At 35.3% G+C, this 7182-nt stretch overlaps 1 long non-coding RNA gene across 1 annotated transcript; it reads right to left on the reverse strand.

Moving 5' to 3' along the window:
* Positions 1-2336: 2336 nt before the first annotated feature.
* On the reverse strand, positions 2337-5459 carry LOC145117179 (uncharacterized). Its single transcript, XR_013712537.1, has 6 exons — positions 4759-5459; positions 4436-4572; positions 3151-3244; positions 2823-3019; positions 2632-2687; positions 2337-2542 (listed from the first exon to the last, which is right to left on the reverse strand). It is a non-coding gene; the product is annotated as an uncharacterized LOC145117179 (long non-coding RNA).
* Between the last annotated feature and the right edge of the window lie 1723 nt (positions 5460-7182).

Raw genomic sequence — 7182 nt, forward strand, 5'->3', positions numbered from 1 at the left:
ATATAAATTGAGTGGGTCAAGTTAGGAAACCATATGAGATACATAAGGTTTTCAATCCCACAATGTTATTAAATTGTATATCTTAACCCAACAAAAATCAATTCTCATCAACAACACAGAAATATCATATATATAAGACAATTTATCCCATCGTGTCGATCATCACATACTGATGTACACTGATCTTATGAGATCTATTCAGATGGATCACTACAAACAATGAGTTGACGATAATGCTTCGGCAATTCCTTGGCAACAAATGAGGATCAATAAAAACAACAAATGAGAGGAATGGAGTAATTATATGAATATACACAATCCATACTTTCGTATCAGTGTGATTCAATAACACCGCACGACATTTAAGTCAGGGGTGGTCATACATACTCCGTTAGATGACTTAGACATGCCTAGTAGTGGTCTTATCCCAAGTATTATTGAATAGAGTTCCACCCTCAGATGCACCATATCCAACAATACAAAAAGAAGACTTAGACATACCTAGTAGTGGTTTGATACTGACATGCCCTATCAGGTAGTCTAAAAGATGTAACACCCGCAACTTCGGGCTAGATAATTTAGATATAATAACTGATGATTATTATAATTTGATCCCCTAAATGGGGACATCGCTAGTCTTGCGTGTTGCAGACTATATATTATAAGTCAATTTGAGAATTTATCTTAACCAAAATTATAGTAGATGTGACAAGGATTCCGTACATATAATGAACTCTTAGATCCGACTTCGTATGAAGAAGTTATGCTTCTTCGAAGTTTCACGATTAAACCGGCACGGATAAGCACATCATAAAAAGTGAATTTTAGATAGGATCCTTATAAGCCTAATTAATCTAACTGAAAGTCGTAGTAATCATAAAAGAAAACTCATGCAAATGGAGAATGTCCAAATCTGACTTCGTATGATGAAGTTATGATTTTTCAAAGTTTCAATGCAGCTGTGTTAGCACAGAAAAAGAAATTAAATCGGTTGATTCTTAGGAAAAACAATCCAAACGAAGATATCTTCAATACCTATCTGTCGATATAAAGACAGTTGAGAATGGATTTTGTATGAAAAAATTATGATTTTTATACAGACTTTAACACTCTTAGCTTGTTAAAATATAACTTTAAAAATAAATTGAGAATTAGCTGACGCGTCTAAATAATAGTTGTAATACTCATTAATATCTATGATTGGATATAAATAACGTCGAAAACGGAGCTCGTATGAAAAAGATATGATTTTTTGAAAAACTAGAAAAATACGTGTGTGCGGGTGCTAAGCGTGATGCGCAAGGGTTCTAGAAGTATGTGATGCGGATGAATCTAGACCTGACATGTGGCAAGCATTCGGAGGAACGACGTAGGCGCAAAGAGGCAACACGCCTCCTGGACTCTATATAAACCTTCCGAATTTTTCTATCATTACATGTGGGAGTGTATACCCCATATAGATCTATACATATTTTTCCCGCTCACTTAAGTTTTAACAATTATAGGTCTGGTTAGCTAAAGGTTATTTAGCTAACCGATGAATAATGCCTCATTTAACAACTCTTGATGCGTACTTGTGTTGATACTTTTACTTTTCTCGTTTGTTTGTGTTATGCTTAATCGATATATACTATTCTTTATATATGATTAAATTGGTATAGTATATCTTGTGCTATATATATATATATATATATATATATATATATATATATATATATATATATATATATATATAAAAAAGTTGGTATAGTTGTGTTGGTAGGATATTTAGGCATAGTAATAAATAGGTAGTAGGTACAATGATATCCAAATGTTTGACGAGGGTAACGACTAGGCTAAGCAGTTATCGCGGTCTAAATTTCAATAGCAATCACATGCCGCTATATAAAATCGTGTTTATCGCGGTGGTATAGCGGATTTTTAATATTATGTATAATTTATATTATATATTTATGCAAAATTTATATATTAGATTATTAATATTATATAGAATTAACTAGTAAAGAATCGCGTGATCGGTTTTTTTCTCAAGGCCTACCGGAAAATATGTTGTGTACAATTAAAAAAAATTCATAATTGCTAAAACACCACAAATATAAAACAATCATGAAGAAGCATTCAAGTAAAATGGAAGGAATCACATTCTTTCAACAATCAGCCATTCCATTCCATCACACTTAAGACAACACTTTTTTCCAAATGAAATGACTAATTTCATTAATATTTTCACCACAAGCAGATGTCACAAAAGTTATAAAATAATAAAACCAATTTAACCATAAAATATATAAAAGAATCGAATATATAGCTTTTAAGCAACCCAAAAGGAGCAAAAAGAGAAGGTGGTGATCCACTATTTAATTCATTTAGTTTCAACAATTTAATTTATTTTTTCCAATTTTACCCTTTGGTCTTTTGAATGTTCTATAGATCATTGAATTCAGGTTGATAATGTTGTCGTCGAGAAGATTCCCAATATCAGAGTTTAACATTATGTTTTTCCTTCTTAATAAGTACCCATTAAGGGGTATTAACATTGGACCTATAAAGGAGAAACAAAGAACATTATTAGATCACATAAAGGGTTTAGTTGAGAAAAAATCAAATAAGTTTGACTTGTGACCAACTTACCTTTGTTTGCTTAACATAAGTGAGTAACCTGCTCATATGGACCCATTTCAAATAATCTAGATCAGATCAAATTTTGCAATTCCATATAGTTAGGTATAAATGGATATTTATAAAATAAACATAAATATGTACGTAATGGAACAATGATTGCTTACGTGAAAGCATAAAATTACTAGTGGCTAGTTAAATACCTTTGATTGTTGCATCTCAGTAGAAATAGAACCATCACAATATTGCAACACAGGCGAACCTCATAAATTTATTCTTTCAGCTTATTTTACAGTTCTATGATTCATATATACCGTTACATTTCTTCTTGTATCACCAGTCAAAGAAACTGGAACTGCTTGACCTTCAGAATCCATAGTAACCGGATAACATAATCAAGCTGGATATTAAAATCTTCTTAAGTGAGTATAACTTTTACTAATTTTTTCTCAAATATCATTTATCCACACAATATTTTATACATATAGAACTTAATAGGAGTAAAAAAACAGGCTGTTAATGTGAACTAACCAAGAGAACATGTAGCTGCAAAACCTATTCCAGTTACTTCTTCACCAGCAACATCAGCTAGGGCTGAAGCTTTCTTCACATCAGTGTAGATTGCCTGTGAAGTATCAGTTGAACATTGATGAAATTGCATAATCTCCAAAAAAGAATAAATAGCAACGGAAACTACCTTTAAGGATGTGTTGCATCGTTCATACATGGTAGGAATTATTTTAAGAAAATGAGAAATAACAACATTGAAGGTATCATGGATCGAAGGTTGGGCGTTTATTGCATTTGTCACCAGAAAAAAATATGTGATGGCATGTGTTAATATGATATGGAAGATTGACTAAAATACCCTTTGGAACATATTCACTTGGAGAACGATTACACTTTGTTGATATGGTTCAACTACTAAAGGAACCGACATTATCACCTTTACCAGTTTTACTAACTATGTTTATTGCTTTTTCGTAAGTTAAATTCATAGTACACTTGAAGAACATATTAAATAGTGCAAAGTAATTTTATTATCTTTAAGATTATGTTGTTGAATATACTCAACACATCTCTGTTTTTAGTTGTTACACAATAGAGTACTGTTTTCGCACAATCACAGGTAATGAGGACCTGATCTTGCAATGGTGCAAGAGCATATGAGTATTCTTTGAGAGCTTGTCCTAAAAAATTATCTAAATAAACCATCAAAAAAATATATAAAGAGAAAACTCATGAAAATTTTCTACAATCTTCCTTTAAATCAAAGATATATACACATTCCCAACAAATTCTGATGGAATGTTCTCAAGACCTTCACCAAACTCGAGTCAGGGTGGGAGGAAGACAACCTTGCGAGATTGTGAAGTTGTGATTAGATTAGAATTGAATAACCCAGCCGATTAGGAAAAAAAAACAAATATGATTATTTTAAAGCTTTAAATGCAACTGATAAGGAAGAACAAATTTCAAGACATTAGAAATTTAAGATGACCAGATGCAAGCTAATTTAGTTAATACCTTTTCAGTTATATCTAATTATCCACTAATAACTGTAGTCTCATATGAGGGAGTCACCTTTTTTCAACTCAAAATGACTTTCTATAGAACTGGAAATCACTTACGATGAGAGTAATGAATAATGTCTCTTGACAATTTCACTTGGAAAGACTAAATTGTATTTTGAAGATAATATAAAAGGATGCATAAAGGAGCGTATGGTATAACTAATTTTTGCAACTTTGGCTAAAGCTCAATTGAAAATGAAGATACGAGGTAACAAAGATAGAAGAAAGACATATCTTATTACCTTCTGGTTTCACTTTCATTGTCCGTAAGAACATCCATTTCATCGAACAGTTGGTGGGCAACTGACACCATCTTTAACATCGTTTTATCAGAAGACGACTGGAGCTAAGAGGTGAGACACCATCTTCTAAAAGATCCCTAAATGTTACAAAAAAAGAATACAACATAAATTATACAGAGCTAGCGAATCTAGAACCAAAAACCACGTGGTTCATTATGTAATTAGAACGAAAAGAATATAAGAATAAAAGATACTAGTGCAGGTCGAATCGTACGCATTAAAACATTTAAACGTAATTTCAATAGTTACAATAAAGTTCTTACAAATGGACCCGACGAGGTGCGTAGCCTAGAGGAGACGTCGCAGTGTCGAACGCGGATATGCTGTCATCGTTAGTCGTTTCCGTTTCCTTATTTATTTATTTTTTTTATAATTTTAATGGATTTGGGCCATTTGGTTATTGCATTTTAAATGGACTAAAACATTGAGCTATTTTAAGGTAGATGGGAATAAAAATATAGACTCATACATTATGATACATTTTTTTTGTCAATGTATAAGAATATAAGGTAGGTCCTAGTAAATTTATAAGGTAGTTTCTTATTTTTCTTATATATTACTTACATTATTATTTAAAAAATAGGTGGGTCCTAGGACCCACCTTCACATATGGTAGATACGCCACTGAGCCATCTGTTTCAACATCGTATTTCAAGAGTCCGTCATAATAATAAGAAACCTGATCAAGAACGAATATAACACGTAGACATCACTTTAGGGTTATTCCGGGAGTTGTGAAGGAAGAAAGAAGGCGGCACTCGAACATCAGTTGTTGTGATCGTCCGGCTTCGACGACGATGGTGGTACGTGGCGGTGAAGGGATGTCGATGGTGCTGCGTTGGGGGTGTCTCATATGCGATGCGCCGGGGATTGGTCACTGCTATCTCCATCTCACAAGAGATTAGATCCTCAGAGAAAGGCGAGAAGGTGGAAGCAGAAAGAGCAGGAAAGTTGTGTGAGAATGTTAATTTCTCAATGTCGTGCCCAAGATACAAACGGCTAAATATATATACAAATACAGAGAGGTAATTACGGGTCTATCTAAGGTAAACCAATCAATTCTAACTAATTGAAAGATACATAGTAATCACAAGATACATGCCAATAATATGGGAGATATTATTGGCTAACATTCCCCCGCAGTTTGTGTCGTAGGTGAGCGGAGGCATAAACTGGATCGAAAACGTTGAAACAAATGTTTAGGTAGCCCCTTGGTGAAGATGTCCGCATATTGATAATCTGCCGGAACGTGAAGGATTTTAACAGTGCCAACGCGGACCTTCTCTCGAACAAAGTGTATATCCAGCTCAACGTGTTTAGTTCGTTGATGTTGCACTGGATTTTCAGCAACGTAGACGGCCGAGATGTTATCACAATAGATGAGTGTGACATGTCTAATAGGGATGTGCAGTTCGAGTAGAAGGTTTCTGATCCAACTGATTTCTGCGACAATGTTGGATACTCCTCTATATTCTGCTTCGGCACTAGATCGTGAAATCGTGGGTTGACGCTTTGAGGACCAAGAAATTAAGTTTGCACCCATGAATACACAGTAGCCAGAGGTGGACCAACGAGAATCGGGGCACCCACCCCAATCCGCATCTGAGTAGGCCGTAAGTTTAGTGGTTGAGGTGGGAGATATAATTAGACCCTGATTGATAGTACCTTTAATATACCTGAGGATCCGTTTGAGTAGCTGAAAGTGTGGTTCACGCGGTGCATGCATGAAGAGACAATTTTGTTGAACCGCATAGGATATGTCCGCTCGAGTGATGGTGAGATACTGCAATGCACCGGCTAAGCGACGATAGAAAGCCCCATCAGCGAACGGGGCACCTGTAGTAGCGCTGAGCTTGGATCCGATTTCAACCGGGGTGTTAACTGGCTTACAATTGGACATGTTAGCACGTGACAATATATCTGCTGCATATGTGGATTGTGTCAAGAAAAGTACACCCTTTTGTTTCTGGACAGCAATACCAAGAAAATGGTGTAAATCACCGAGATCGGTCATGTTAAACTCAACAGATAGTGATTTGATGATGTTTCGTAAGAGAGAGTCACTAGATGTTGTGAGTATTATATCGTCCACGTAGAGGAGTAAGTAAGCCATTTGATCGCCCTTGTGATATATAAATAACGAAGCATCACATATGCTACTCTTGAAGCCACATCTGGAAAGATAGCCTGCAAAACGCTGATACAATGCCTGTGGGGCTTGTTTCAAACCATATAGAGATTTGTTAAGCTTGCACACATATTTCAGGTGTGAGGAAGAAGTGAATCCTGGTGGTTGAAACATGTAGACGGTCTCTTTCAGATGCCCATGTAAGAATGCATTTTTGACATCTAGTTGGTGAATGGGCCATGCCTTGGATACTGCCAAGCTAAGGACTGTGCGTATTGTAGTGGGCTTAACCACAGGACTGAAAGTTTCATCACAGTCAATGCCTACAGTTTGACTCTTACCATTAACAACAAGTCGTGCCTTGTGTCGTTCCAAAGAACCGTCAGCATGGAACTTATGTTTGAATAACCACATGCAATGAATAATAGGAACATCCTTAGGTCTCGGTACAAGTTCCCACGTATTATTTGACAATAGGGCTTCATATTCATTGGTCATGGCATTTTTCCAGTTAGGGTCAGTGAGAGCGGTGAGATGTGATTTGGGTAATGGTGAGATA

This window comes from Lactuca virosa, chromosome 5, assembly GCF_052849685.1.
Source record: "Lactuca virosa cultivar CGN04683 chromosome 5, Lactuca_virosa_CGN04683_v6, whole genome shotgun sequence".
Classification (NCBI taxonomy): Eukaryota; Viridiplantae; Streptophyta; class Magnoliopsida; order Asterales; family Asteraceae; genus Lactuca; species Lactuca virosa.